The following is an 8,903-nucleotide window of genomic DNA, read 5'->3' as shown; positions in this document are numbered from 1 at the left end:
GCGACCTGAAAAACTTCCGCCCCATCTCTCTTCTACCTTTCCCAGCCAAGGTAATAGAAAAGACCGTCAACAAACAGCTGACCACCTTCCTGGAAGACAACAACCTGCTCGACCCTTCACAAACCGGATTCCGAACCAACCACAGCACGGAAACCGCCCTCATCTCAGTCACAGACGACATCAGAACCCTGATGGACAACGGTGAAACAGTCGCCCTCATTCTCCTCGACCTCTCGGCTGCCTTTGACACCGTCTGTCACCGCACCCTAATCACCCGCCTACGCTCCACCGGGATCCAAGGCCAGGCCCTGGACTGGATCGCCTCCTTCCTCGCTAACCGATCCCAAAGAGTTTACCTCCCTCCGTTTCGCTCAGAACCCACCAAGATCATCTGCGGCGTACCTCAAGGCTCATCGCTCAGCCCGACACTCTTCAATGTCTACATGAGCCCCCTCGCCGACATCGTACGCAAGCACGACATCATCATCACCTCCTACGCCGACGACACCCAACTTGTACTCTCCCTCACCAAGGACCCCGCCAGCGCCAAGACCAACCTACAAGAGGGTATGAAGGACGTCGCAGATTGGATGAGGCTCAGCCGCCTAAAGCTGAACTCTGAAAAAACGGAAGTCCTCATCCTCGGCAACACCCCGTCCGCCTGGGACGACTCCTGGTGGCCCACGGCCCTCGGCACCGCACCGACCCCCGCAGACCACGCCCGCAACCTCGGCTTCATCTTGGACCCTCTTCTCACCATGACCAAGCAAGTCAACGCCGTGTCCTCCGCCTGCTTCCTCACTCTCCGCATGCTCCGCAAGATCTTCCGCTGGATCCCCGCCGACACCAGAAAAACCGTGACCCACGCCCTTGTCACGAGTCGCCTGGACTACGGCAACACCCTCTACGCCGGGACCACCGCCAAACTCCAAAACCGCCTGCAACGCATCCAAAACGCCTCGGCCCGCCTCATCCTCGACGTACCCCGCAACAGCCACATCTCCGCACACCTGAGACACCTGCATTGGCTCCCAGTCAGCAAAAGGATCACCTTCCGTCTTCTCACCCACGCACACAAAGCCCTCCACAACAAGGGACCGGAATACCTCAACAGACGCCTCAGCTTCTACGTCCCCACCCGCCCCCTCCGCTCCGCTGGCCTCGCACTTGCTGCCGTCCCTCGCACCCGCCGCTCCACGGCGGGTGGGAGATCTTTCTCCTTCCTGGCGGCCAAGACCTGGAACTCCCTCCCACCAGCCTCAGGACCACCCAGGACCACTCCGCTTTCCGGAGACTCCTAAAGACTTGGCTGTTCGAGCAGCGATAACCCCCCCTTTCCCCCCTAGCGCCTTGAGACCCGCACGGGTGAGTAGCGCGCTTTATAAATGTTAATGATTTGATTTGATTTGAAAACCGCTCCGAGAAGGTGGGAGCTTCAAAAATGCTCCTGCCCTCTCGGAGCGGACTTGAGATCTGCTTCCCTGCCTGCAGTGATGTGGCCAGGGAAACAGATCTCAATATTGTTCTAACCCGCAAGAATCAGCATTAGGAAGATGGGAGCAATGCTGGATGCTGTTATATGCAAGGAACCAGCAGGGGCCTTAGGCCTCCCCGTGGATCCCAGTGAGACTATTGTGCTTGGCCAGGGTGCTGGGCCCCAGGGGCGGTTGGGGTCCCCAGGGTCAAAATCAGCCCAGGGTAGGGGGCCACGTGCCCCTCTCCCCTCAAAACAATATGGGTCCAGGGTATGGCACCCCAGGGGTTAACATTGGGCCGGGGAGGGGGCCCTGTGGGATGGAGTCCCCAAGGCCTTTTAAGGCTTGAGGAGGGGGCCGCGGAGCCCCCTCCCGTCTAATCAATAAAGGGCCTTGGTGGATGAGGTCCCCAGGACCTAATAAGGCTTGGGGAGGAGCACTGCACAGCCCCCTCCACTTTATTTATAGGAGTCAAAATGGTGGACAGGGACCCTGGGACCCAAATAAGACTTGGGAAGGGATGCCATGTGGCTCCCCTCCTCTTTAATTAACAAAAAGGCCTAGAGAAAAGGAGTTCTCAGGACCTAATGAGGCTCTCTGAGGAGGCACGCAGCCCTCCTCCCCTTTAATAAAATTAAAGGGCATTGCATGTGGTAATGTGGGCTTGGATGCCTTTATGAAGGTTGGCCACAGGCCTTGTGGACAACTGCCCACTGTACATGGCTGAAGGCCATGTGCGGCAGGGGTTGAATTTACATATGGTAATAAATTATTAACTTACATTTAAAAACAACACTAGAATTTTACTGAAAAAAACAAAGGTTAAAATAACTTTATGGTTAGGTGAATCTGCCACTAACATGAATGTTTTGAAGTATAAAAACACAGAAACTCACCATTTATAGTTAGCAGCACTAACTATGACTTGCGCCCCTGTCATGCACTGCTTATGACCTCACATGTGATATCACTCATGACATGTTCTGTTACATAAGTTAATACATCACTCATGACATCTCAAATGATATAATTGATAACACCGATGATGACATCATTCGAGCTTCTTTTGTACACATTGCTCTTTAAACCTTAATACCATTAGAGCTATGAAAGTAAGTGCAAAATAGCTCAGAATAATATGAAGCGTAATTACTGCTATCATATATACAACTCTCATAGGTAAAGCAAGCTTGATTAGCAACATTGACCATACACCATATATTTCATGGGCAGCCGAGTTCATGTTGACTATGAACCATAGATGAAAGGCTAACTTATCCTGCATACTGTGTTCAATCTGTAGGCAACTGTTCAGGGAAAACCAAGTTCCACCAGATACTCAAGCCCTGTTACATAACTGATGCCATACTACGGACACTCTTTACCTGTATCATACTTTCTGACAGTTACTGAACCTACATTGAGGCATTAAGTTGATATGAGTAGGGGGGCGTGGCCAAGCAACATGGCTGGCAGGATGCGCTCCTAGTTAGCTCCCGCTTCCCGGCGACATCTTGTAGCGATCCTGGTGTGCCTGATGCAAAGGGGGCCCCGCTACTGCTGTGGGACGACGTGCTGAAGGGTCAGGCACAGCACAGTCCCTCTTTTCTGAGCCCACTGAGACAGGCACCGAGGTGGTGTTTGTGGGTCTCTCATCGGCCGTGCGTGAGGCGGACGTCAAGGGGGTGCATCGACGGCGCTGCCGATTGGGGGGGTCAGCCGACCAGGCGGCCCCTGTTCTATGTGGCATAACTTTTGGGCCATGAAGTGAGCTACGGTGCTCTAGAAGGCCCCATCGGACGCGGCTGGGCCATGGCGGGCTGCACTGAGGCCTGCTGTGAGTGGAGGTCGTGGTCGAGGGCATTCCCTGGGCTACAGAAGGGCCAATTGACTGGTGCGGTGTCGGCAAGCAGGCGGCGCTTCCCCGCAGCTGACGCAGGTGGGCCTGCAGGCTGCGCAGCCCCCAGCCACTGGTGGAGATCTCCTGGGCCTGGAAATGGGCGGCGGCGACCTGTGAGGGCATTGATGGGGCCGGCTGGGCTCTGGAGAGCCACGTTGGGGCCTGACAGACTGCAGTTGCTGGTCGGCGTGCACCAGAGAGGGTGTGCGCGACGTGGCCCCTGGACCTGAGATTTCAAATTTTTTAACACTTTGGCTCTTACCTATGACTGCACTGACATGGTGGCTCTTTTAATAGGGGTATCTGCGACCTCTGCTCTGAACGCTCTATGGAATAGTGGTGTACAGTAGTGACTGGCGGCGGGAAGAGCAGCGGATTCTGTTTTTGTGGCACTTCGTGTTCCAGACTTTATTGGTGTTTCCCTGCTCCAGCTGGGACTGGGTCACAGCCCTGGTCATGGTACGAGGTGAGATGGGGCGGCACAAATAGACAGACGCATCACAGGGTAACACCATGGAGCAGTATACTACCCCGGTGCCCTTGCCACAGCATCCGACCAGATCGGAAGGGAGCGGAGATGATATGAGGGTGCCACCGAACCCCGAGGAGCCTCCACATGCGGAGCTTCTTGCGGCCAGCTAGGGCTCTAGGGTTGCACTGGAGGGAAAGATACAGACTGTGGCAGTGGAGGTTGACCTACTTCGGGTGGACCTTTGAAAGGTGTCTGGTAAGGTAAAGGTGGCGGAGGGCTCTATTGTGGCGCTACAAACTGAGATGGGGGCACTGCGGAAACAAATGGTGCAGGCAAATTCCATGGTCAGACGGCTGGAGGCGAGGTTTTAGGATTCAGAGGGAAGATCCCGGTGGAACAATGTCAGACTGCTGGGTTTTCCAGAACGTGCGGAGGGTTCCTCTGTTGAAGCTTTTGTCAAGAGCTGGATCGAGATGTGCTGCAACCGACTGGGATTTCCAAGGTATTTGTTGTAGAACGTGCTCATAGGGCCCTGTTGCACCTCCCCGGCCTGGTGCGCCTCCCAGGGCTATTATTGCGCGTCTTCTGAACTATGAGGATTGCAACTGTGTATTGCGGGCCGCCCGTAAGTCCGACAAGGCAAGATATGAGAATTGCAAAATATTCATATATCCTGATTACACGAACAAGGTGCAGAGTTCTTGAAAGGGATTAATGGAGCTCAAGGCAAAACTATGCGCCATGAACATTAGATATATGCTTCTGTATCCGGCATGCTTAAAGGTGCTTTCAGGTGGGGGATCACACTTCTTCAATCGCCCGGAGGAGGTGTGGAGATGGCTGGAGATGTGGAATAAGGTGGCCCCGGAGAGGCAGGAAGGAACTGGAGGGGTCTCTCTTCGAGGAGCCGGGGGGTCCCTGCGTAAGTCTGACTATGACCTTCATGATTCAGGGTGCTGTTGCGCCCTTGCTTGCGGGGTTTGTGTCAACATGAAAGTACCTTTCCGACTGAAAGCTGCAGCCATATTTTGGTTCGGGGCCTGACGGGGCCTCACTTAAGAATTGGACTGTATTGGCCCCTGATACTTAGTGAACTAAGAATGGGGTGGTACTTAGGCAATCAGTGGATCAATGCCGGAGTGGGGGGTGGTCACTCCACAATTGTGATAGGACCTGTGACATGGAAAGTTGGGGTCTAGGCTTTTGTCCTGGCAGCATCCATGGTGTGGATTTACAGTATGGTTTGTTATGGTTGCTTTGCTGTATATCCGGGGTGGGGGTTAGAGGTCTGGGGGGTTTGATTAGCCAAGTTTGGCAATGTTTGAAGTTTATTTAACAGTGCAGGTACAAGGGTGAGATGTGCAATATGTATTTTCCTTGTCTTACCATGGTGGGGTGGGACACAGGGGGAGGTGCTTGGTTGGAATGTCAGGGGGTTGAAGAGCTACACCAAGCGCTATAGGGTGCACTCCTTTTTAAAGAGGCAGAAGGTTCATATTGCATATTTTCAGGAAACGCATATGACTGAGGAGGAAGCACAAAAACTGAACAAGAAGTGGCGTGGTCAAATGTTTTCATCCCCCTTCTCCTCTAATGCGTGGGGTGTGTCTATCTGGGTGGCTCCAGGGGTTCCATTCATCCCACATATACAGCGAAGTAGTTGTCGAGTGTTGATATGTTCTGGTTGAAGGTATGTTGAATGGCTCACCTATCGTTATCCTCAATACGTATGTGCCTAACACTGATGATCACTCCTTTTATACCAAAATACCTGAGATTTTGGGGGACAGTGGGGATGGGCCTCTTATCTGGGTAGGGGACTACTATTGTGTATTGCACGGTGAACTGGATCGCCTTCCACCGAAGCTGGGGACAAAGGCCCATATTTATACTTTTTTAGCACCGCATTTGCGGCGCTATTTGATGCAAAAACGGTGCAAACTTACAAAATACAATTGTATTTTGCAAGTTTGCGCCGCTTTTGCATCAAAAAATGACGCAAATGTGACGCTACAAAAGTATTAGTATTGGCCTAAGCCTTTGATGGTGAAATCTCTCACGGAGATGATGACATATTTGGGTTTATGGGACAGTTGGAGGAAGCTGCACCCTCAGGGCAGGGGATACACCTCCCATTCCATAACACATAATACACATACCTGATTGGACAGGTTTCCGTTGGGTGGTCTCAATAGCTTGCAGGTGCTGGATGTTATATATGTGGGCAGGTTCTTATCTGATCCTGCATCAGTGCGGATGCTATTACAATGGGGGGCAGCGGCCACCAGACTAGCACGTAGTTGGCGTTTGCCCGCGGACTTCCTTACTGATGTGGGATGTCAGGAAAGGGTGGGCGAGGCCATCAAACAGTACATGGATTTGAATTGGAGCTCAACACCGTCGCACAGAGAAAGCTTTGTCTTCGCCATGGCCCACACCGAGCAGACCGCCCGCAAGTCCACCGGAGGGAAAGCGCCTCGCAAGCAGCTGGCCACCAAGGCTGCCCGCAAGAGCGCGCCTGCCACCGGGGGAGTCAAGAAGCCTCACCACTAAGGGCCCAGGACCGTGGCTCTCCGGGAGATCCGCTGTTTCCAGAAGTCCAACGAGCTGCTCATCCACAAGCTGCCCTTCCAGCACCTGGTGCGGGAGATCGCGCACGACATTAAGACCGACCTGTGCTTCCAGAGCTCGGCCATCATGGCCCTGCAGGAGGGCTCTTTGAGGACACCAACCTGTGCGCCATCCACACCAAGAGGGTCACCATCATGCCCAAGGACATTCAGCTGGCCTGTCGTATCCGAGGCGAGAGGGCCTAAGGGGAACGAGGATCAACTGTCTAGGGGCCTGGAGTGAGAGGCTATGAAGACAGTCATACGGGGGGAGTGTATAGGTGTAGTGTGCGGCGTACACAGACAATTGGAGCGGGAACTTACAGAGCTGGAGGAGAAATTGGGGGACTTGCAGCAGCGGTTACCGGACACGAGAATGGCTGAACGGGAAGAACTCAGGTTATACAAGGAGGTTAATAGTTGCGGGGATACTGTGAACCGGGGCACACTTCGAGGTTATAGGCAACGACTACATCAGGAGGGATATAAATCTGGCAACCTTTTGGCGTGGATTCTGAAACGGGAGGTGAAGGCTCCTCCTATTTTGCACATTAGGAACACTAGCTGCGAAATGCTCACAAAGCGCACAGGCATTCATCGGGAATTGGCTGAGCATCTCCAAAGGGTGTTGAGGGCTGGTGCTGTACTACCCGAGAAGGGTGTGGGAGGGTTTCTGAAGTGGATGCGGCTTCTGCGCTTGGAATTGGAAAGTAGGAATGCACTTGAGACTGAGATTACTGTAGAGGAGGTGAGTGAGGCAGTGGCTGCGATGACTAAGTCTAAGTACCCAGGTGGTGATGGTTTTCCTGTTGAGTTGTATCAAAAGTTTTCCTTGTCTCTGAGGGAGAAGCTCCTGGAGGTCTTTGAGGAAGCTCAATTGCGTGGTATGTTGCCGGACACTATGCGTCAGGGTACTGTGTGCCTAATGTTCAAGCCAGGAGGGGACCCTGGTGACCCCTCCTCGTATCGCCCGCTTATCATGTTAAATAGCGATGTCAAGATACTTTGTAAGATTTTAGCCACCTGGCTGCGCTGGGTGATCCAGGGTCTAGTATACAAGGATCAATGTGGGTTTATTCCTGGTCTTAGTACGTCATATAACATGCGTCGTTTGGCACATGTTCTGCACGAGACCGAAGATGTGGAGAATGAATTGCCGCTAGTGTCCTTGGATTTGGAAAAAGCTTTTGACACAGTCGAGTGGGGTGATGTTATATATGTGGGCAGGTTCTTATCTGATCCTGCATCAGTGCGGATGCTATTACAATGGGGGGCAGCGGCCACCAGACTAGCACGTAGTTGGCGTTTGCCCGTGGACTTCCTTACTGATGTGAGATGTCAGGAAAGGGAGGGCGAGGCCATCAAACAGTACATGGATTTGAATTGGAGCTCAACACCGTCGCACAGAGAAAGCTTTGTCTTCGCCATGGCCCACACCAAGCAGACCGCCCGCAAGTCCACCGGAGGGAAAGCGTCTCGCAAGCAGCTGGCCACCAAGGCTGCCCGCAATAGCGCGCCTGCCACCGGGGGAGTCAAGAAGCCTCACCACTAAGGGCCTAGGACCGTGGCTCTCCGGGAGATCCGCTGTTTCCAGAAGTCCAATAAGCTGCTCATCCACAAGCTGCCCTTCCAGCACCTGGTGCGGGAGATCGCGCACGACATCAAGACCGACCTGTGCTTCCAGAGCTCGGCCATCATGGCCCTGCAGGAGGGCTCTTTGAGGACACCAACCTGTGCGCCATCCACACCAAGAGGGTCACCATCATGCCCAAGGACATTCAGCTGGCCTGTCGTATCCGAGGTGAGAGGGCCTAAGGGGAACGAGGATCAACTGTCTAGGGGCCTGGAGTGAGAGGCTATGAAGACAGTCATACGGGGGGAGTGTATAGGTGTAGTGTTCGGCGTACGCAGACAATTGGAGCGGGAACTTACAGAGCTGGAGGAGAAATTGGGGGACTTGCAGCAGCGGTTACCAGACACAAGAATGGCTGAACGGGAGGAACTCAGGTTATACAAGGAGGTTAATAGTTGCGGGGATACTGTGACCCGGGGCACACTTCGAGGTTATAGGCAACAACTACATCAGGAGGGATATAAATCTGGCAACCTTTTGGCATGGATTCTGAAACGGGAGGTGAAGGCTCCTCCTATTTTGCACATTAGGAACGCTAGCTGCGAAATGCTCACAAAGCGCACAGGCATTCATCGGGAATTGGCTGAGCATCTCCAAAGAGTATTGAGGGCTGGTGCTGTACTACTCGAGAAGGGTGTGGGAGGGTTTCTGAAGTGGATGCGGCTTCTGCGCTTGGAATTGGAAAGTAGGAATGCACTTGAGACTGAGATTACTGTAGAGGAGGTGAGTGAGGCAGTGGCTGCGATGACTAAGTCTAAGAACCCAGGTGGTGATGGTTTTCCTGTTGAGTTGTATCAAAAGTTTTCCTTGTCTC

General features: G+C 53.2%; 2 pseudogenes; both read left to right on the top strand.

Moving 5' to 3' along the window:
* Positions 1–6,274: 6,274 nt before the first annotated feature.
* Positions 6,275–6,663, top strand: LOC138286753 (histone H3-like; annotated as a pseudogene).
* Positions 6,664–7,882: 1,219 nt separating this feature from the next.
* Positions 7,883–8,271, top strand: LOC138286752 (histone H3-like; annotated as a pseudogene).
* Positions 8,272–8,903: the final 632 nt, after the last annotated feature.

This window comes from Pleurodeles waltl, chromosome 3_2 (genome assembly GCF_031143425.1).
Source record: "Pleurodeles waltl isolate 20211129_DDA chromosome 3_2, aPleWal1.hap1.20221129, whole genome shotgun sequence".
Classification (NCBI taxonomy): Eukaryota; Metazoa; Chordata; class Amphibia; order Caudata; family Salamandridae; genus Pleurodeles; species Pleurodeles waltl.
Note: the sequence above shows the minus strand (reverse complement) of the source record. Positions and strands in the feature narration are given on the sequence as shown.